The 21,980-nt window shown below is 53.2% G+C and overlaps 1 protein-coding gene and 1 long non-coding RNA gene across 2 annotated transcripts in view; one reads left to right on the top strand and one right to left on the bottom strand.

Annotated features, from left to right (window-relative positions):
* PDE2A (phosphodiesterase 2A) overlaps window positions 1-21,980 on the top strand; it is a 207,778-nt gene that overhangs the window by 47,142 nt on the left and 138,656 nt on the right. The window lies entirely within an intron of this gene.
* Window positions 14,048-15,447, bottom strand: LOC137147187 (uncharacterized). The gene is made up of 2 exons (XR_010918164.1): window positions 15,137-15,447; window positions 14,048-14,946 (listed from the first exon to the last, which is right to left on the bottom strand). It is a non-coding gene; the product is annotated as an uncharacterized lncRNA (long non-coding RNA).

The raw sequence follows: 21,980 nt of genomic DNA on the forward strand, positions 1-21,980 counted from the left end.
GGAATAATCAGCTGCACATATACTCCCAGCGTGGCGCTGGGGCCAAGAGAGCTAATATGATCCAGGGATGCAGAAACAGGGGAATCTTGTGTAGGAGCAGAGAGGTTATTTGACCTCTGTATTTGGCACTGGTGCGACCTGGGTCCAGTTCTGGTGTTCACCATTCAAGAAGGACGTTGGTAAAGTGCAAAGGATTCAGAGAAGAGCCATTAGAACAATTAAAGGCTTAAAAAACCTGCCTTATCGCGATAGACTCCAGGAGCTCAGTCTATTTAGCTTACAAACAGGAGGTTAACCGGAGAGTTGGTTACAGCCTCACAGTACCTATGTGGGGAACAAATATTAAATAAAGGGCTCTTCTTTCTAGCAGAGAAAAGTCTAACATGATCCAATGGCTGGAAGTGGAAGTTAGACAAATTCAGGCTGGAAATAAGGCGTACATTTTTTCTGGTGAGAGTAATTAACCACTGGATTAATTTACCAAGGGTCATGGTGGATTCTCCATCCCTGGCTGTTTTTAAATCAAGACGGGCCATTTTTCTGGAAGATCTGCTCTGGGAATTATTTGGGGGCAGGTGCCTGGCATGTGGTATACAGGAAGCCAGACTAGATGATCTCAGTGGTCCTGTCTGGCCTCGGGATCTAGGAGTCTGTGAAACAGACACCATCAGAGTGCATGAGGCTTAATTCACCAGCCAGGGGGCTGGCATTCTGGGTCAGGCACCGGCGGGGTGGTCAGGACATTGGGGTTCAGCTCCTGGTTATGCCATGGACTCCGTGGGTGAGTCGCTCGGTCTCTGTTATTCCTCCATTCCCCCAGTGCCGTTGAATGCGGTGTACCTGGGATGCATCGTATGAGATCTTGTGCTGCAACAGGAGATGGGCTCGCTGCATCTGGGTTTATTGTGAGCCCACCATTCCCAGCAAAGCAGCAAGCCCGTCCTCTTGGAGCCTCGATCTCTGCTCCCCGGGCTGGGAGGAAGAGTGCCGTGGGAGATGCCCTTTCCGGAGATGCTCCCTCTGCCCTGCTTTCGTCTCGCCTTTCGACAGGCAGCGAATAGCAGCCAAACGTCGCCCTTCTGCAGTGTCCTCCGGAGAATCCGCAGGGGATGGTGGGACACATTGCCACCCCCCTCATCAGACCAGGCAGCCCCCATTGGGCCGGGAGGGACATGGCCCGGTCGCTTGCCGGCTCATTTGACGTGAGCTGCCTCAGGATGGAGACCGCTCTGTGTGGCTCTAAACCGCAGCCCGTTTTGGAGCCGGAGTGTGTGTGCGGCACAGCCTGACAGGGCTGGAGGGGTTCTGGCCGGCCACGCTCTGCGTCAGAATGAAAGCACCTGGAGGGAGGTGAGTAATGGTGGGAGAGGCTGTGACCACTTCCCTGCCATGGCCGGGGAGCTGCGGGAGGCCAGCGCAGCTGAGAAGTGATCTGCACAGATCATCTGAGAGGCACGTGCGTTGCTTTTGTTCTGAGAGAGCTAGGAATTGAACTCCGGGTTCCCGAGTCATTGCAGTGACCACAGGGCCATCTTTCCTCCGCTACCGCCGGGCTTCCGCCCACCTCCGGAAGCTGGCATAGCCCCGGAGCGAGGGCAGGCCTGAGAGAGGTACCAATGACCTGCCCTCGCTCTGAGCGGATCTCCTCCGGGGGGCACGGGGAATCAGCCACTCCAGGGAGGTGGGCTGAGACTCTGGAGGTGTCAGGGAACTGGGTTCTAGAGGTCTGGGTTGAAAGCAGCTGGGCGGCCAACCTTTGGGGCTGGAAAGGGAAAGCGTTTTTGGGCAGAGGGTGGTCTTGTAGTTCGGGCAGGTGAACCGAGGGTCTGGGTTCAACTTTTGCTGCAGTTTTTCAGTTTCGGCCTTGGGCAGGTTATTCCATCTCTCCGTGCCTCGGTTTCCCATCTGTATAATGGCTATCGTGATATTCCCGTCCGCACTCCTTTTGTCTGTGTAGACTGCAGATCCTTCAGGGCAGGGACTGTCTCCCGACGGGTGGCGTACAGCTCCCAGCACAATGCAGACGTGCTGCCGTCGTACCAACAATAATCAATACGTTGCGGTGTTTCCCGGGCGGAAATGTGACAGGAACAAACTTCCCTGGTGTCTATGGGGCATGGCTGATTCTAGGTGGAACCAACTTAACCCCTTTCCTGCAGGGCCTTAAAGCAGGTCTGAAATCGGTCCTAGATATCATGTGTGTGTGTGTGTGTGTGTGTGTGTGTGTGTGTGTGTGTGTGTGTGTGTGTGTGTGTGTGTGTGTGTGTGTGTGTGTGTGTGTGTGTGTGTAGGCAGGGGAGAGCTGGCAATCAAACTGATCGGTCTGCACCTGCAACTTGTTTACCACTTAAATAACAACTTCCTCTCCTGCCCCTGGTGAAACCACTTCAAAACCACCCCCCCACACCCAAGTCCTTTTCAGAAGCTCATTAGCAGGCAACGCTTTCCTCAGCCCTGCCCGTCCGTGTTGTTGTGAGGAGAGCGAGATGTTCTGGGCAACGGGAAATCCTTGAAGGAGATGGCCGGCTTCCACGACACGGTTTGTCCTCCCCGACAATAGTACAACAACAGGAAGAGGCCTTGACTTCGGCGCCTTTTTATCAGCGCGCCCCACGTTGTGCTCGGGGCGCAGAGCGAAGGCGCTTGGGGGCTGGAGAGGGGGGTGCTGAAGGCTGGGGGAGGGGGGGAGCTAATTGATAGCGGGAGCTGGCTGTCATTTTCCACTCGGCCCAGCGCTAGCGAGGGATAGACACACGTGCCTTTCTCAGCAGAGGAACGGTCCAGTCCGGGCTCTGGATGGGAGTTTGGTCTAGTGAACACAGACTTCTCTGCCTGTTCCCCGCCCTCAGGCTTGACTTTTCCTTCCATCTAACCTGGCTCAGTCCTGTCTCTTCTCCACCCCGGTTCCTTGGGCCAGTCCTATTCTCCTGGCCTACCTGCCGTGGGCAGTGGGTGGCCCATGGCCCCGCCCCTTTCACCTGAGGCCACGCCCCTCCCACCCCCTCATTCTCCGCCGCCCAGATCTGCCCCGCCTACTGCAACTGGAGGAGCCCCACTCCAGAGCTGGACCACCCTGAGTCCTGACAGGGCGGCCCTGGCACCCCCAGCTGCATGTGGCTCCAGCCGCCCCAAGTCCCGGCCGGCGGCCCCAGCAGCCCCAAGTCCTGGTTGGCAGCCCCAGCTCCAGGCAGCTCCAGCTGTCCCGGAATACCAGCCGGGCGGTCCAGGCGCCAAGTGGCCCTAAATCCTAGACCAATGGCTGGCTCGCCCCCCTCTAGCCGCACCTTGTTCAGGGGAGGCTGAGACAGGGCGGGGAGCTGCTGGAGTGTGTGTGTGGCCATGCCTGGCTGTTTGGGAAGGTTAAGCCTTCCCCCACCTATAATACCCAGCACCCATGCTTCCTGGTCCCAGTCTCCCCTGCTCAGGCTTCTCATCCATGTCCCAGTCTCCTTGTCCAGCCAGTCCCCGTTTCTTTCAGCTCCCGCCACTTCCAGTCCTAGACTCATTGTCCCAATCTACCGCTGTCCTTTCTCCCTGGTCTGGCTTTCGTCCCCTCTGCATTCGAATCAGACAGCTTCCTCCTCCGCACAGCCTCCTGCCCCTGGAGAGACAGTTCCAGTGCCCGGCCGTGCCCTGGCTCATTGCCGCTGGCTGCAGCATTAAAGGGGAATTCTAATTTCGCCACCCTTGTCCCCTCGTCTGTAGCATGATCAGTCATGGAGGCGTTGGCGGATGTGCAGTCTGGTCCGTGCTAGGAGCTGTGAGAGATTCAAGCACCCTCGAGAAGGAGAATTTCAGAGAAGTCAGAGAAGTTGCTACTGAGCAGGTGCAAACTGCAGTTTTTCAGAGGCTTATAATTTGGCCAGATTTGGATGGATTTCCCCAGAGATGGCAAAAGGCACAGTCCTTAGCTTCATTCTCCGTTTTGGATGAAATTCCCCTGCCTCCCGCCCTGCAAAAGTCAGCCTGAGGCAGATGCCCGGCATGGAAAATTTCAGCCTGAAAGGGGAAAGCGTGGCAAAGCCATAAGCAACTGAAAACAGGGTCTTATGATGGGAAGTGTCAGGCAACCTTAAAAATAGGTGGAGCTACCAGCCTCACTTGTAATGATGATTGATTATGTGGGATACAGCAACTGGATGTTTCCGAGTCAGTGCCAATGCCTCTTGCAGGGGAGCCAATGCAGCCTGCTCATCTCAGCCAGGCTAAGATGAGATTGTATTACATCCTCCTCAGATGGGATTAGTAATGCATCAGCAGCACCTGAAATGACTTTTAAAGGGCTCTTTCAGGAGCAGCAAACAGCTACGCTGCTCTCTGCGCCCATTAGGCGGTGTCGAACTGAAGCATTCCAGCTTCTCCCTGGGATGAGATTTGTTAGTATTTGCACGTGTGGGAATAGGTACAATGACCATCAGTCCTCATGCTTCAGGCCTTAAGTGGATCAACCACTGGGGTCAGGAAGAATTCCTCCTACGTTGTCAGACAGCACAAAAGCTGCCTTTCCGCACCTGGGAATGTTACAGCGTTTCTCTCACCGAGGTCAATATACAGTCCCACTACTGTATGTCTTTATCCTCACAACATCCCTGTGAGGCAGGGCAGGGCTGTTGTCCCCTTTGTACAGAAGGGGAACTGAGGTAGGGAGAGACTAAGTGACTTGCCCAAGGACATACAGAAAGTTTGTGGCAGTGCAGGGAACTGGACTGTCACCTTCCACATCCTACGCAAGCACCCAAATGATCAGGCTACCATCAGCTTCATTGAATCATGCAGCATCACTACCCAGATACACAATTCTGGGCTAGCGGGCCTGCTGGGTTGTCCTGCTGAAACACACCCGGCTCTCCAGTGGCTAGACAAGTTTCCCCAGGAGAGTTTGCTTCCCAGCTATAAAAAGTGTAATTAAGAGAGGTACTTCGGGCTACCGACTATTGCAGCCTGGTTTGATTGAACCCATGTCATTTGCAAACAAGAGCGCTGCTGCTTCATAGAGGGCCCTGGGTTTCCCCGGCCCAGCCTTGACCCCTCTTGTATCAGCTGATGAGTTCCTGACACTGCAGGGCCTGCCGAGGGGTCCGATAAACGGGTCGGAAGTGCAGCCCTGTCGGCCAGGCCTGGGAGCGGATACACACTCTGCAACTGGGTCACAGCTCCCGCTCTCTCTCCGTCTTCCTTTCCCCAGCAGGATCTGTGCTGAGCCCAGGACATTCTCCAGGGCTCACGCAAATAAAAACCCTCGGGGAGCCTGGAGCTAGTCATGTGTGAGGGCGAGACAGCGTGTGCTGGTTTGTTGTTATAGGGATGCTCATGAGCAGTGAGTTGCTCACAGAGGTTTGTTATTGTAGGGTTGCTCGTGAGCTCTGGGCTGCATCCGATGGTTTGTTTAATTGTAGGGTTGCTCAGAAGCTCTGGGTTGCCCATACTGGTTTGTGTTTGCGTGGTTGTTTGTGAGGTATCGGCTTCCCGCTCTGGTTTATTATTATAGGGTTGCTTATGAGCTCCAGAATGTTTATACTGGTTTATTATTGTAGGGTTGCTTACGAGCTCTGGGATGTTTATACTGGTTTATTATTGTAGGGTTGCTTGCGAACTGTGGAATGCCTGTACTGATTTGCTGTTGTAGGGTAGGTCGTGAGAGCTGGATTGCTAGCAGGGATTCGCGTTCTCCATCTCCAAATACCTGAAAACAGAGCCCTGAGCTCTGCAGCCGGTGACAGGGGAGCAGGAAATAATGGATCCTGTCACAGTGTGAGCGTGCCATTGCCCCGACCTCTCCCGACACAGACCTGTAATCCTGAGTGGCCGCTGGCGCTCGGTGAAGTCCTGCTGCAGGTAAAGGCAGGTGGAGGTGGAGGGCCCAGCGGTGCCCGGGCATCGGGGTGGGCTGGGGATGAGTCACAGCCCAGGTATATTTTTAGCACTGCTCCAGATTGTTCCCTAAATGGTGTAAAAGGAGAGGGCCGATGTTTTTGCTTGGCAGCCTGTTGCTGGAAGCTGGCCTATGTCAGCCCTCCCCTGGCACTGAAAACTCATGTGGCAGATGCTCAGCGGGTAGCTCAACGGAGGGGGAAGCTCCTTTCGCTTCCAGAGCGTGGCGGAGTGTTTTCTCTCCCCCGCCCAGCCACAGCCTCCCCGGGGACAGGTCTATTCTTCTTCTCAGCATGACGGGTCCCAGAGGCCCACCCAGAGACTGGCGCCCCACTGTACAAACATACACACTCAGAGCTGATCCGTGCGCCGAAGCACTTAAAATCCTAATAGACAAGACAGATGCAGGGTGAGAGGGGAAACTGAGGCACGGAGAGGGGACGGGCCCTGCCCGAGGTCATCCAGAAGAACTTAGGAGCCTTGAAGCCTGCTTCCATTTGACGTGGCACCTCACTTCCGGGGAGCTGGCTGGACAGAGTTCTTCTTCCTTCTACACCTGGGGCTCCCAGCTCCAGTCTGTCTCAGCCACCGATCGGACGTGGGTTGGAGCCTGGGCTCTGAAATCCCGCGAGGGGGCTGGGTCTCAGAACTGGGGCTTCTAGCGTAGACCAATTTTCAGCCCTGCAGTCCTAGTCCCGTGATCCTGAGTCAGTTGCCCCGAGCTCTGAGACTCGGTACTGTGGATTTTTTATTGCAGTGTAGACGTCCCCTCGAAGGGCATGAAGGCGTGTAACCAGGTCAGCAGAGACAGAACATGGGAGGGGTGCAGTCTGCTGGGCCATGAAGAACTTTGTGGGACCATCCTTTGCCATTGTCATTTGGATCTGGGCCTCATAAACTGTGATCAAGGCATTTCTTAACCTTCTCTTGGATAAGCTAAACACGTTGAGCTTCTTTAGTGTCTCTCTGTAAAGCAGCTTTTCCGGACCTTGAAGAGTTAAGCTTGCTGCCCTTTTCTGAGCATTTTCCAATTTCTCAGCATCCTTTCTGATGTGTGGACACCAGACCTGGACACAGCACCCAGTACTGGTCTCATCCATGCTGGATACAGGGGCAACGCCACCTCCCTAATTCCACTTGCTGTTCCTCCACGCATACATCCAAAGATCACAGTCACCCTGTTGACCACAGCATGTCACTGCGGGTCCGGGGTCAGTTGGTTACGTGCCATGACCCTGAAATACTTTGCAGAGTTGCTGCTTTCCAGGATACAGTTCCTCACCTGTGACCAGGGGGTCCTTACACACGCACACCTAGATAGGTACGAAAGAAACAAACAAAAGACGAAGACAACGCCTGAGATAAAGAATAATAGTTCCATATTGCTACCAGCCTGCTGGCTACTCTGGGAAGCAGCCTCATTTCGTGTAAGGCAAAAGGGAATCCCCGGACACACTTATTCCTCCAACTGGAAAAAAAAAATCCCACTTGACAAATGAAAGCAAACAGATTCCATTAAAGGGAGCGTAAATCGGCAGCTCGGAAATGGAAGCGTCAGCACGAGCCCATCTCAGGAGAGGCCCCGGTAATTTCATTTCCAACCTCCTCACTTTCCTCCTGTCAGTTTCCAGGAAGCAGTGGCTGTGTGTAATGGAGCCAGGAGTGGCTGGGATTTCCCCACGCTGCGCTTCGGTTCAGCCCCTCTGTAACTCACCCTCTTCACCGTGCCTCCTTTAAATGTGACTTTAATGCTGCTGAAACTTCCCTGGAGACCGGGAGTCTTGTAGTCAGGAGAGGAGTGGCTCAGGCCATGTCGGTGTTTGCTTCTCTGCTCGTGTGTCTCTGTACCGGCCCAGGGGGACTGTCTCTGCAGGAGAGATGGAAGTGGACCCAATTCGTCTCCCGGGTGGAGATCGGTCATCCTGGGTGGAGATCGGGTTGGACATCTAGGAACAAAGCCTGGAGGCCATGCTTACAGGCTGGGGAAGCAGTGACTTTGAAAAGGAGTCAGGATAATCATCTGAACATGAGCTCCCATGTGACACTGTGGCCAATAAAGCTAATGTGATTCTGGGATACAATCAACAGGGAAATCTTGAGTAGGAGCAGAGAGGTTATTTTACCCCTGCATCTTGCACTTCAGGAAAGATGCTGATAAATTAGAGAGGGCTCAGAGAAGAGGCACGGGAATGATGAAAGGATTGGAAACCCTGCCTTATCGTGAGAGACGTACAGAGCTACATCCATTGAGCTGAACAAAGAGAAGGTTAAGAGGTGACTTGATCACAGTCTGGACGTGCCTACGTGGGGAAATTTGATCATGGGCTCCTCGGTCAAGCAGAGAACCGTCTAACACGCCCCAACGGCTGGATATCGAAGCTGGACGAATTCAGACGGGAAATAAAGTGTCCGTTTTTATCAGTAATTAACCACTGGAGCACGTCACCAAGCGTCGTGGTGGATTCCCCTTTGCTGGACGGGGCCTGAGAGTCTGGGGAGATCTGCCTTATTTATCTTTTCACCCCTCACTCGCTTCTGTGGCAGCCGAGCGACTTGCAGTGAGGTGCCTGGAGACATAGTTATTATGGGCCAGCACCTCCCCGGCTGTAAATCCGCACAGCGCCATTGACTTCAGGTCAGGAAATTCCATTCTCGCCTACCCTGGGCACCCCCCACTGAAACCAGCGAGGTTGTCCAGGGCTCGGAGAAGTCTGACTCACAAAGGGCTGGTTCTGATCTCCCTTGCCCTGGACCAGAGCGGCGTGTAGGTCCGGGCACTGCTTAGATTTCAGCACACTTCGCTGTGTGTAGCCCTCTCTGTGCTTCTGTAGCCCTGAGAGGAAAAGGAACCTCCTGCCTCGGGCATATCCCTGCTGGTATGTCACCTTGTCCATCAGGCTGCAGAGCGGCAGGAGGAGGAACAAGGGCGTCTAGCCAGGCCACGGACGTAATTTTGCGTGGCCGAGACTGTGGCAAGGATCCGGCGTTGATCCGAGCGCGGTCTAGGCTGAAAAGAGGAGCGTACGTGGGCACCTCTCGGGGTGCGCGCCGTGTCACGCAGGGAGCTGAGGATTGCGTTTATTCTGACGCCTCTCTGGAGTTGCCGTTTCTAGAAGGGGTTAGGGTGATCCAGGAAAGTAAGCACACCAGGGCAGGAGAAATGCTGGACGAAGCTTTCGCTGACGGGCGGGGCCTTTAAGAGACCAGGTAGCTGCCCGCCCTGGCCAGACTCCGCAGCGTTTTCGCTGCCCCCTGCAGTTCTGCGGGTACCCCTTCCAGCTGATCATAAGGAGATCGATCAAGGGGAACGGCCTCGTTCAAGCTTGTTGCTCTGAGTTGAAGGACGGCGCTGAAAGGCTCGGCCTGCTCCGTCCCAAGAACCAGGGGAGCTGTCTGTGGAGATGGGGTGTGCGCCGGTCAGTGAATGCACTCATTTGCACTCATTTCAAATCCCGGAGCACGCCCGGTCGTCACCATTGATAGACCCTCCGGACTCCAGAGCCCAGGCCACTGCTGTTTGAGCCAAAGAAGCTGGGAGCAGTACAGGGCCTATGGCACACAGATGAGCGGTTCTGATTCCAGCCAGCAGGGGGTAGCGGCTCACTCGCGTACCACTTTCATAGCAATACAAGTATTAACACAAGAGAAATCTCACGGCCAAATTGCCCTTTAGCTCTGGCAACTGAATGAGTTGTGCTTCTCTTGTACCCGAGAAGATATTGCCCCTTCTTGGGTGCCATGATCTCTGGGCCATCGCCTTCCCTTGGCTCCGGGGTAGCATGAGATGGGGGGCTGTGGATTTGCCAGTGCTGTGGAACTGTGATAGGCTTATCTCCCCCTGGTTGGGAGACCCAGGCGTTTGTTGTATGCCCTAGAGCCGAATCCTCCTGGCAGCTGAGTGATGAGAATTGCTGTGGAAGCACCCGTGCCTACACATGCCAGACCCCAGGAAGAGAACTAGGTCAAGGTTAGGAGCTTGCAGGTTGGGATGTCAGCCAGAGAAGGCACCTAAAGCGAGCAGGGCAGACGTCTGCCAAGTCCCTTGTGCTCCGAGTCGATGCCCAGATTTGCACTCAATATTGTGAATCAGAGCTGGGAGCGTAGCAAAGAAATGCTGCCTGATTTGCAAATCTTCCCTCCATCGATGAGCAGGGCTCTGCACGCCGGCCCTCCTGGGTTGTCAGTGATTCACGGGGACTTCGAAGGCCCCGCCAGGGATCCGTGGCAACGTCCTCGGACCCTGACCCCAGGGGTGACGTTCAGCTGAAGGCCCATTCTAGAAAGTGTGTCCTTTGGCGCTTGCCGTCCGCCTGCTCCAAACGTTTGAATCGTCCATTCCAGGAGCGAGACCCATCCCCCGTGCCTTAGGCAACCAACCAGACACAACAGCTCAGTACCGCAGTCCTTGCACCCGCGTCACAGAGGCTGGCCTTGATCGGCCCACGTGATCGGGCCAACCACCCGCCTGCTCAGTCTGCTGGAAGGGACTCGGGGTTAAGGAAAGCTGGCGAGCAAGCCGTGGGCTAACACCCGCCTTTTCAAACTCAGCTGCCTAAATCCACATGTGGGCACCTAAATAAAAGGAGCCCTGACTTTCTGATGCGGGGCTCTCCCCGATTCACGACGCAGCCACCCCAGATTTGCACCGGCGGCGCTGAAGTCACGGTGTAACCCATAGCCTTGTGTCCAGTGCCTAGACACACACGTTGGCTCTTTCTGAAATGTCTGCTTCCCACCGAAGGGTGACCAACTCTCTGACCGCCCCCCGGGACTTTCTGCCTAGAATCGGCACCCCTTCCACGCAAGGACTTACCTGGCTATGTGCCGTGCAATGCTAGGCAGGCGGACGGGAGCCAAGGCCCTCTCGCTGAGGTCTGGGTGGGTCCAGTGGTGCATGAAAGCTGTGAACACAGGCCGTCGGAGACCCCAGAGCCATACAACCAACCTTTCCTGGAGGTATGCGAGGGGAATCTAGAATAGAAATACCAGCACTATCAGCCTTCACGGCATGAGATGATGGGCCACTGGGACCATGGAGAAAACCTCCGTCCCGCTGCCATTGTGCACAATGGGGCAGGAGCACCCCGGAGCGTCTCTCACGCCGAGCCGGTGCTTGGTCCACCTGGGAGTGGAGGCAGAGAGCTAGCGACGCTGGCTTTATGCGCCTACATTTATACGCCCATCCTGCTTGTACTGCTGGATCTGCCCAGAAGGGATGGAGCAGGGGGCCCATTCTCTCTCTTAACATGTTGGAGAAGGGGGTGGCAATCGTTTTACTGTCTGTAGATGATGCCACCCCTCCTGAGCCTCCAGGAGCCTGATGTTCTGACCCCTCATTTTCTCCTTCTTCTTTGCTTTTTTTGGGGGCAGTTTGTTGCTCCCCAGGAAGATCAGCGTGCTGCCAGCATTGGGATGTTGGAGAAATCCTGCTTAGGGCGCACTGGCGAGATGGTTACTGGACACTGTGTTCAGAGGGGCTGGAACAATTTGTATAGTGCGGGCGTTGAAAGCTTTGAACCAAACTGTAAAGCTTGGATACGATGGAAACCACCCCCCTCAGCACCTCTAGTTCCAGCACCTCTGGCTGCGTCCAGTTCTGAGGTCCACGCTTCCGGAAGGATGTTGAAAGGATTCGGAGAAGAGCTGCACACAGAATTCCAGTTCTGGCAAACCCACCTTCCAGCCAGAGACTCAAGAAGTTCGATCTGTTTATGCAGATTAAAAAGTGGCTGCAGCTCCCCACGCCAGGAAGAGATTTCTGATAGCAGAGGGCTTTTTAGTCGAGTAGATAAAGGCAGAACGAAAGTCGGTGATTGGAATGGGACACTAGACAAACGGCAGACTAGAAATAAGGTGACATTTGTTAACAGTAGGGGGAATTCACCGCTGGAACAACTCACCTAGAGCCATGGTGGATTTTTGTTCGCTTGGAGTCTTCCACCCCAGATTGGTATCTGCTTCTAAACATACGCTCTAGCTCAGCCGTAAGATATGGGCCTGATCCAGGAATTGCAGGGTGAAATTGTACCCCTTGTGTTAGGTAGGCAATCAGACTAGATGACCAAATCCTGTGCGCCCCGTAACGTGTGGTGCATGAGATCCCATTGCACTCTGATGTCTGGAATGGGGGGAAATGAGGGACCAAGTAGAGAGAGCACCGGACTGGGGCTCAGGGGATGTGCATTGTACTCCCGGTTCTGCTGCTGGCCTGCTGGGTGGCATTGGGCAAGTCACGCCCCCACTCTGTGCCTCAGTTTCCCCAAGCTGTAAAAATGAGCGTGATGATCCTGACCTTTCTTTGTAAAGCGCTGTGAGATCCACAGACGGAAAACACTACGTGCTGTTGTCACCGTCAGCACAGGCGGTTCTAGAAGATTTCTAGTGATTTCTAGAAGACAGGCCCCAGGTCCCCGGTCTTTGCTCCCCATGCATGTGTGATGTACCCAGAACCTGCGTCCTCTCCCCGAAGGACGTGGCTCATTGCACACCCTCTCTGCCCCTCTGAACCCATTTAAAGGGACGTCATCTTCCTTTTCAGCTCCTCCCCTCCCCAAACAGAACCGGCGCTGACAGCTCCCCCTTTCCAGAGGTCCATCTCTCCTCCAATTTTTAATATAGTTTGTAACCCAATTTGGAGCCCGCCGCTTAACCGTGTCACCGGATTAAGCCACGTCTTTCTTATCTCCCCAGCAAAGCGACAGCGTCTGAATAGCGGCTTGCTCAAAGCCGAATATGTGCCTGGATTCCCTGCTGGCTACACTGAGCTTGTCCCAGGCTCTGACGGAAGCATAAACGACTGGAGATTTAGGCTGGCGGAGTTAGATCCTGGCGCCTCTTTGTGTGATTCCTTCTCTAAGCTGTAATCCATCCGGCCGGGTTTATTATCCCCTGCTTAGCTAGATAGGAGCCCTCCTCTTAGCATAATGACTGGGGATGGGAGATGAGACACACGTGTCGTGCTGAGAAAATCACACGCTGTGGATTGGCAGCTCAATTGGCCATGGCCTCCTTTGTGCTTTCCAAATTGACGTTAAGTCACTGCCGGAGCAAATGGATGAGGGCCCAAGATCTTTTCCTTCGTCCCTCTGTTCTCCACTGAGCCTCGCTGGACGGCGCTATCCTTTCCCTTCGCTAATGCACGCCCTGTGGTCCGAATGCCTTTCCTGCGTCTATGGAAGGGTTTTTTCCTCTCAATGCAGCTAATCCATCTCTCTGAGAGGCAGCAGCTAGTCCCCTCGACAGCCGGGGTTAGGCTGAGCTCGCTACAGCGCTCTGGGGCTGAGACTTTTATCAGAGCCCCCAAGTGACGCAGTTACGTCAATCTGAATCGTTAAGCGTAGACCGGGCCTGTGTCGCTCGGACCTGGCTGCCCGGCTGGGAAAGCTCGTTCGATTGTGTGTCTTGGAGCAGGCAATCCCTTACGCTGTGGATGGCCACCTGCTTCTGAGAGGGGGCAGAGGTCGGGGGGCTGCATGTCAGTGTCCCACTGGGGAAGGAATCAGTGAAGCAAGATATGGTGGGTATCCAAAGAGTGTGTGGGAGGGAAAGTGCCTCGTTTGATTTACATGTAGGCCCTCGATATTACAGATTAGTACTTAGAGAGCGTCCGAACATTTCCCGTGTTTGGATCAGGGTTGACATCGACTGACCTCTGTTTAAAACAAGCCCCCGCTCCGGGGAGACACTTGAGCCATTTTGCTCCCTGCAGTTTCTTTCCATCCTTTGAGACCCCCCGCCGTGCAACTTGTCAGCATCCGTCACTGGAGGAGAGCTTCCTGAGAGGGAACAGGCCAGGCGGAGATTTCTACGGGTCATAAACATTCAAATAAACCAGGAGAGGGCAGAGCACACAGGGCGAGGACTGATTGCATGGTCTCTCCAGACGCAGCTGCAGGCTTCGTAGCTCTGCCCGAGAGACCTGACGCAGGCAGATGGGGTGGCTTGATGGATTTATTTTTTTTATGACCATGAAAAGAACCTGAAGTGGGCGAGGAAGGCGAGCTGGGCAAATAACAGGGTGTGTTTTATTTGTGTGTACCACGGCTGCCAAGCATGCAGGGGCTCCGGACCATTGAGCACAGATGTGCAGCCCGTGGGGAAAACTATAGCGTCTTCACGGCTGTCTATAAATATTGGGAAATGCTTGAGAGCCACATTGCTTGGAGTCGATAAATGAAAGGGGCTGGGCTGGCAGCCGGGGGCCTGGATACTGCCGTGACAAGGCAGGGCTATCTAAAGCCCTAGAGACGCTACGGAGAGGGGCAGCAGGGCGGTCCAGTGGGTGAGGCGATGGGCCGAGAGTCAGAGGAGTTGGGTGCATGTCTTAGCTCTGCCACTTGGTCAAGTTCCTTTCCTGCTCTGTGCCTCAGTTTCCCTGTATCTCTTTCGAATACATGCTCTTTGGGGCAGGGACTCTCTCTGGCTAGGAGTTTGTGCCGCGTAACAGGGCAGTGCTCTGAGTTAAGACGTCTTGGTGCTGCTGAAATAACTATGATAGAGATGGAGACGTTCTAAGACACAGACTCAGCCCCGCCTAAACAGAAAAACTCTTTTCCCGCCATCCTTGCCACGTGCCTTCCTCCTGACCCCATAGGAATGAGAAAGGAGTTCAGGCCCATTCGATCCTGGGTGGTTTTGCTGAAGTTGTATCAAGGGGGAGCCAAGATAGGGAGCAAATAACTCCCGTTAATTCCAAGTGACGTGCCTCGATGGCCCTGAGTGCGTTGGGCTGGGAGATACGGCCTGAGAACGCCCAAACTCGCTGCACGCAGGCAGGGGCTCGTTCTGCATTGGCTGCATGTCGTCACACACCCTGGCCGTTGCACGAAGCCAACGGACAAGGCCGCAGCAGCTGCACACGCTCAGCCCCACGTTTTGGTCTCCAGCCAGGAGCATCCGGCGAATCGTAAATCAGCCTCCGTTTACAGCCGCTAGCATCGGGGAGGCTGGAATCGGGAACAGCCCCGCCCTGGCGGGGAGATGGGCTGGGTGCCCGCCGAGGGCTCGTCTGTCTCGTGCTTCTCTGCTCTCCCAGCACTTAACACAGCCAAGGCTGTTTTAGGAAGCGAGGAAGGACTGAAACCACAGGGGGACAGAGGCTTTTAAAATGCGAGTCCTCTTCGAGCAAGCTGCCGAGGACACCGGCGGGGAGGGAAAGGCACTTAGGCCTCCCCCAACTATTTTTAACGTACCCATTTCTAGCCCCCTATTTCTGCTCCTCCCCCACCTTCTATCCCCCCCCGGCTGACCCCCTTGCATCACTCACAGCGCCCAGAGCTCAGCACGAGGCAGCCAGCGGAGTCAGTCCTGTAACAGCAGCAGCCTCCGGCTTTCGCTGCACGGCGCCAGAATTAGGCGGGGATCTAAGGCCCCAGCGTGACCCCGTCCTCTCTTTCGGAGCTCGGAGCGCTTGTCGCCCCGACCATGCAACTGGCCTCGCATGCAACACCCCCAGCCCCCCTAACTCCCACCGTGCAGCAATAAACCTCCAGCAAAGGAAGAGCCCATCTCCAGAAGGGATATGGGCATTTCTTGCTATAATACACCCAGAAGGAAGCTTAGTCCATTAATCCAGTCCCTAGCCGGTCTCTCCTGCAGGCAAGGAATTCCAGCCCACCCACTCAGCAGTATTTAAGATCCTAACTGCCAGTGCTATCAGGGGAGCCTAAATATCTCTGGGCAGCGCTTAACAGCTCCCCATTTCCTGCCTGCCAACTCACCATTGAGCTCACCTGTTTTGGAGCTGGCTTTCCCAGAATGCTTGCCTGGTAGCTGGCCCTTTAAATCTAGGAGAGATGGCCGGCTGCGGCCCTACCGGCCTCATTTTGCTTCAGGCTGCTGTTTGTGGCACGTTCCCGCCGCCTTCTCCAAGCACCTGTGAGTCTCGATTTCCTTCCACGCTGTTTTCTCTTACTGCTGCTGTCCTGGTAAAGCCCCTGGTGGCGTTCTGCTCCAGCCGTTAAGCTGCACTGGCCCCATAGACTGGGTTTGGCTGTGGGGTGGTGCTGTATGCCATAGGGGAAGAGTCGGTGATATCTATGCTGCCTTGGCTGCCCTGGTGGGGTGATTGTGGGCAAAGGGAGTGGCAGCTGCTGGAGCTGGGGCCTCCTGACATCCTGCTTCCTCCTAGTTGAGTGACTGGAGGATGGGGTGGATTGCACCCTCAGCGAGATTGAAGATGACACTAAGCTGGGGGGAGTGGTAGATACCCTGGAAGGCAGGGACAGGATACAGAGTGACCTAGACAAATTGGAGGATTGAGCCCAAAAAAATTCTGATGAGGTTCAACAAAGACAAGGGCAGAGTCCTGCACTTAGGATGGAAGAATCCCATGCACAGCTACAGACTGGGGACCGACGGGTTAGGCAGCAGTTCTGCAGAAAAGGACCTGGGGGTTACAGTGGATGAGAAGCTGGATATGAGTCAACACCTAGTTGCCAAGAAGGCTGATGGCATATTGGGCTGCATTAGTAGGAGCATTGCCAGCAGATGGAAAGAACTGATAATTCCCCCCACTACAGGAAGGATCTGGATAAATTGGAGAGAGTCCAGTGGAGGGCAACAAAATGATGAGGGGGCTGGAGCACAAGACTTATGAGGAGAGGCTGAGGGAACTGGGCTTGTTCAGTCTACAGAAGAGAAGAATGGGGGGGGGGGATTTGATAGCAGCCGTTAACTACCTGAAAGGGGGTTCCAGGGAGGATGGAGCTAGGCTGTTCTCGGTGGTGGCAGATGACAGAACAAGGAGCAATGGTCTCAAGTTGCAGGGGGGGAGGTCTGGGTTGGATATTAAGATAAACTTTTTCCCTCGGCGGGTGGTGAAGCCCTGGAATGGGTTACCTAGGGAGGTGGGGGAATCTCCATCCTTAGAGGTTTTTAAGCTGCGGCTTGACAAAGCCCTGGCTGGGATGATTTAGTTGGGGTTGGTTCTGCTTTGAGCAGGGGGTTGGACTAGATACCTCCTGAGGTCCCTTCCAACCCTCATCTGCTATGAATCTATGACTCACCTGGCATGGGCTACCTCTTCCATTGCTTTGAAAGCACCAGTCATCTTTGTAATCAGCCAGGGATATATTAATATCCCTGCAGCAGTGACAGATTAATAATATAATGAACTTCTCTTTTTGTTACCACCACCGTTTAATGGACAGAGTAAGAACTTCTCTAGCGTGTGGATGGGTGTATCATAAACCCTATACTGCTATGAGTGAAGGGAGATTCTCCTGGAGTTCAAGTGATGGGGGATCTGGAGGTTCTGGGGTCTATCGCTGCTGTGGCTCTGAAGAGCTTAGCAGCCCCAGAGTGCAACACAGGGAGAGCCACGCAGTCCCAGGTGGCTCTGGATTTTGTTAGCGCATAAAGCATGAGAAACTGATCATCTCATATGAGCTGTGTCCCCATGAGACTGTTTAAAAAGTTAGTCTGTGGATAAAGTTGCATGTTCCCCACCCCAGAGCCCGCTGCATCTCAATGCCAGGCAAGGTGTCTCTATACAATCAGCTGTCATGCCCTACCTCAGAGGCAGTTATATCTCAGCCCTCGGCGGTGGGGAGATCCCTGTATAAATAGCTGTTGTGGCTGCATCCTAGCACGTACCTTGGCTTGGAGTAACAGAATTTATTTGTTGTTTAGTTCAGTGAGGGGAGAATTCCAGCTTCGTGGCAATATCATAGTTACCCTTTAAATGGTACAGAAGCAAAGACAGTGGGATGTCTGAGCTCATAAATCATGCTACCTCTCCCTCCTGGAATACAGAGGGGAAAACAGCTCTGGCATTTCATCGTGCTGTTAAGACCCAGCATATAGCCCACGCGTCCCCTCTGCTTGGTGGCTGGTGCGTGCAGTACCCGCACCTCACGCTGTCACTGGCCGTGGTGGTATTAATGTCATCTTCCTCCCGGAGCACAGAGTCTCGTGGGGGTGAACAGAATCCGTGATCGGAGGACAGGTATCTCTCATCAATACCATGAGGAGGCGCTACATTTCCCTGGTTAAATGAGCAAGCCCAATGCTGCTGAGCAGTGTTTGTGCTCACATCGGCCGCACAGAGAGATTAAATCAAAAGCATACAGGCCTCTTGCTGGGAGGCCATACCCTAAGGCCCCTTTATTTCTTCGAATCCCGAGCGATAACGCGCAGGAGCCAAAACCAGTGGGAGAGAAAAACAGGCTGCTCCCTGCTGCAGACAGACACGACTCACCCCGCCTTAGTGGAGGCTGGCTCTTTGCAGACAGACTGCAGCTAGGCCACGCCCAGGCTTCACTACGGAGCCCCCTAACCTGCACGCAGGAGCAGGACCTCCTAGCATTTAAGCATCGATAGCTTCCGATTGTAATACAGGTTCCAAATCCGCCACGGGAGGGGGCAGATTGGGTGCAGCCGGGGGCAGGGAAAGATGCTCTAGCCCGTGCCGAGGATGTGCCTGGAAGGGATTCGATTTGGGACGAAGGGGCGGGTTCCATCTGGCCCGTTCCATGCTTAGTCGCTCTGCTAAGACAGCAGGCAAGCGGGGCTCTTGCCACGCAAACCCCTGTCCTGCGCAGAGTTCGTTCCCCAGCAGCCGCCGAGCGCCGGGGCAGCCGTGAATCGGCTTCAGTTCGCTTTCTCAGTGGGAACAGTCCCACCCACTTCCCACTTTTCCATCAAGGCGTCACAAACCACAGCACAGGCTAGTTGCTGGAGCACATCCCCGGGGTCTGGGGTGGGGCTGGCCAGTGGCTGATTGCAGTGTAGACATGCCCTGAGTGAGATCAGAGGTGGGTGGTGGGTGGATACGTCATTATAGATAGCTGCTGGGGGATGTCACGCTTTTATTCCTTCACCACATCCCCTGACGATGAATTCCAGTCATTTCTGAGCAGGGCGACCAGACCTGCAGGCAGTATTCAAGGTGTGGGCATACCATGGATTTATATAGTGGCTTTATGGCATTTGTATGTCTTATTTTCTATCCCTTTCCTAATGGTTCCTAACATTCGGTTCGCTTTTTTGACTGCTGCTGCCCATTGAGCAGATGTTTGCAGAGAACGGTCTGCAATGACTTCAAAAGATCTTTCCTGAGCAGTAACAGCCAATTTAGGACCCATCATGTTGTAGGGGTAGCTGTGATTATTTTTTCCAATGTGCAATACTTTGCATTTATCGACATTAAATTTCATCGGTCATTTTCTTGCCCAGTCACCAAATTCACCGAGATCTCTTTGTAATTCTTTGCAGGCAGCTTTGGACTTAAATATCTTGCGTAAGTTTGTATCGTCTGTAAATTTTGCCACCTCACTCTTCACCCCTTTTCCAGATCAGTTATGAATATGGTGAACAGCACAGGTCCCAGTACAGAGCCTTGGGGGACCCTGCTATTAACCTCTCTCCACTGTGAAAACTGACCATTTATTCCTACCCTGTGTTTGCTGTTTTTAACAATTTACTGACCCAGGAGAGGACCTTCCCTCTTATTCCATGACTGCTTAGTTTGCTTATAAGCCTTTGGTGAGGCTCCGAAGGTCCAAGTATATTCACTGGATCACTCTTGTCCATGTGCTTGTTGACACTGTCACGCTGTCTGGATAAGGGGGGCCCTGAGGTGTATTCAGGAGCTCTGATTACACCTTTCTACACCAGTCTCGTGTTGGGGGTGTCACACGGGCTGGCTTGAGTGGGGGGGCATTTAGTATATTGTGTGACATCAGTATGGCGGAATCAGGATAATGCGTGGGAGGTACATCATGTCGGGCACCATTAGAAAGAATATATCATGCTGAGTAAGATACTAATACTTATGTTCATGTATTATATGTGAAATGAAAGTTATGGATGTACTGCTATTTCTGTATGTCAATTTGGGCTGGCCGGGACACACCCCAGACAGAGAGGCGGCAAGACAATAGACTGCTTAATGGCCCATTGAGACACACACAGATGGGAGGGGCCCAAGCACACCTGAAGAGTTACCAGAATTGGCCCATGTGACTCTGGACTCCAGTCTGGTTCTTGTGACCCCCCACATGGCCGGGGGAGGGGGTTTATAAGATCAAACCATAGAATCCATTGTGTCTATGCTCCTGGCCAGCTGCAGACACACACCTACTTCTGGATCAATTCACCTTGCAACTGAACCGAAGGATTTAGACCCATCCAGATATTGGATGTGAACCAGAGGGAACTATACAAGCCTGCAACTCTACATTTCTTCCAGAAACCTGATGTGTATGGACTTTCAATCATTTGTATGTATCTGATTTGCTTTAACCCTTTAATATTTCTCTTATGGTTTATTTCTTTCTTTTTACAATAAACCTTTAGTTTTAGTTGCTAAAAGATTGGCTGGCAGCGTGGTATTTTAGGTAAGATCCAAACTCATATTGAACTGGTGCTGTGGCTGACCCCTTGGGGTCAGAGGGAACCTTTTTAGTAAAGAGCAGAGAGTTTAAGTAACTGGTCTCTTTACTGGACCTAGTGCTGATTTGAGAGCCTGGAGCTGAAATGCAGTAAAGGGGGCTGTGTGTATTTGTATACTGGCTTCTGTGGGGATTCAGAAGTGCAGTTTGTGGCTGGTTGGGAAGCCTGGCTTCAGTGCCACCCACCGGTGCTGGGAGAATCTGCTCTCCGTTTGCAGCCTGCCCTGACCTTGGCATTTTCAGGTGGCTGCCCTAGGGATGGACGGGTCACAGACACACTCAAAGAATTCTAATAGATTGGTGAGGCATGATTTCCCTTTACTAAAACCATGTTGACTTTTCCCCAACATATCATGCTCATCTATGTGTCTGATAATTCTGTTCTTTCCTATAGTTTCAGCCAGCCTTATACTGAAATTAGGCTTTCCTGCCTGTAATTGCCAGGATTGCCTCTGGAGCCTTTTTTAAAAATTGGTGTCACATTAGCTATTAGTGCGTCACCTGATACAGAGGCTGATTTAAGTTAGTAGTTCTGCTATTTTGAATCTGAATTCCTTTAGAGCTCTTAGAGTCATAGAATCATAGAATATTAGAGTTGGAAGGGACCTCAGGAGATCATCTAGTGGTTCTGGTGACTTATTACAGTTTAATTTATCAGTTTGTTCCAAAACCTTCTCTCCTGACACCTCACTCTGGGACAGTTCCTGAGATTTGTCCCCTAAAAAGAATGGCCCAGGTGTGGAAATCTCCCCCCCCACACACACCCTCTGCAGTGAAGACCAATAAAAAGAATTCATTTAGCTTTCCAAATGAGGAAGGATTTCTGTGGAAGGTCTTTAGCATCTTCTTCTGAAGCAATTGGTACTGGACCACTGTGAGATGGTCCCGGCCTAGATGGACCCAATTCAACCTGCCTGTTCCTAATGCTTGTCTATTTTGGGAGTCTTTTACGTGGGCATGGTAGAGGGTTGGGAGTGCAGCAGGAAGAGTGGCAGGAAAACAATAATTCTGTTTGGAGAAAAATGTCAGGGTTTCATTCTGCATCAAGTCAAAAACTTTAGACATTTCTCTTGAAAAAACACAGCAGATAGACTCACTCTGTTAGCTTATCACCTAAGGCCCTCATCAGCAGAGCACTGCAAATCTGCTGTTATCTACAGATTCGGATATCCGTGGACAGTTTTTGTAGATCGCGGATTGGATGCAGATCAGATTGGGTCTTAAACGCACCAGGGGTGGTCCCCAACCACCAGGCGATAGAGCCTGCGGCTTGGTTTTCATAAGCAATTCCATCCTGGAGCCACAAAACCTCCACGATGAAAGTCTAATCGAAACCCACACATTGCCACCAAAAGCTTCCGCATTTTCCCATGAAGAAGTGTTTTGTTGAAAAAGTTCTGACTGCCCTCCCCGGGTCCTTGGCGCTGATCCAAACAGCTCAGATGCAGTGACTCCTACGTCGTGTTGGTTTGGCTTGAAACAGTTAAGACACACCATTGAGTTTTTAGCCTGCGGGTTCCCTTTGGTGACATGTTGCTTTGCCCGGGTGTTGAGAACCGTCTGTCCACGGGCAAGACTGGAGCAGCTGCTGAGAAACAGCAGAGGTACCATTAGGCATGGATTTATTCCAGAGCTGTTTATTTCTCCCACTCTTCTATTTTTCTCTCGGAGGCTCTGGAGGGCTCCAGCTGAGAGGTGGGAGATTATTTTGCAAGC

This window comes from Emydura macquarii, unplaced genomic scaffold (assembly GCF_026122565.2).
Source record: "Emydura macquarii macquarii isolate MOO-44397 ecotype Brisbane River unplaced genomic scaffold, CSIRO-AGI_Emac_v2 contig_509, whole genome shotgun sequence".
Taxonomy (NCBI): Eukaryota; Metazoa; Chordata; order Testudines; family Chelidae; genus Emydura; species Emydura macquarii.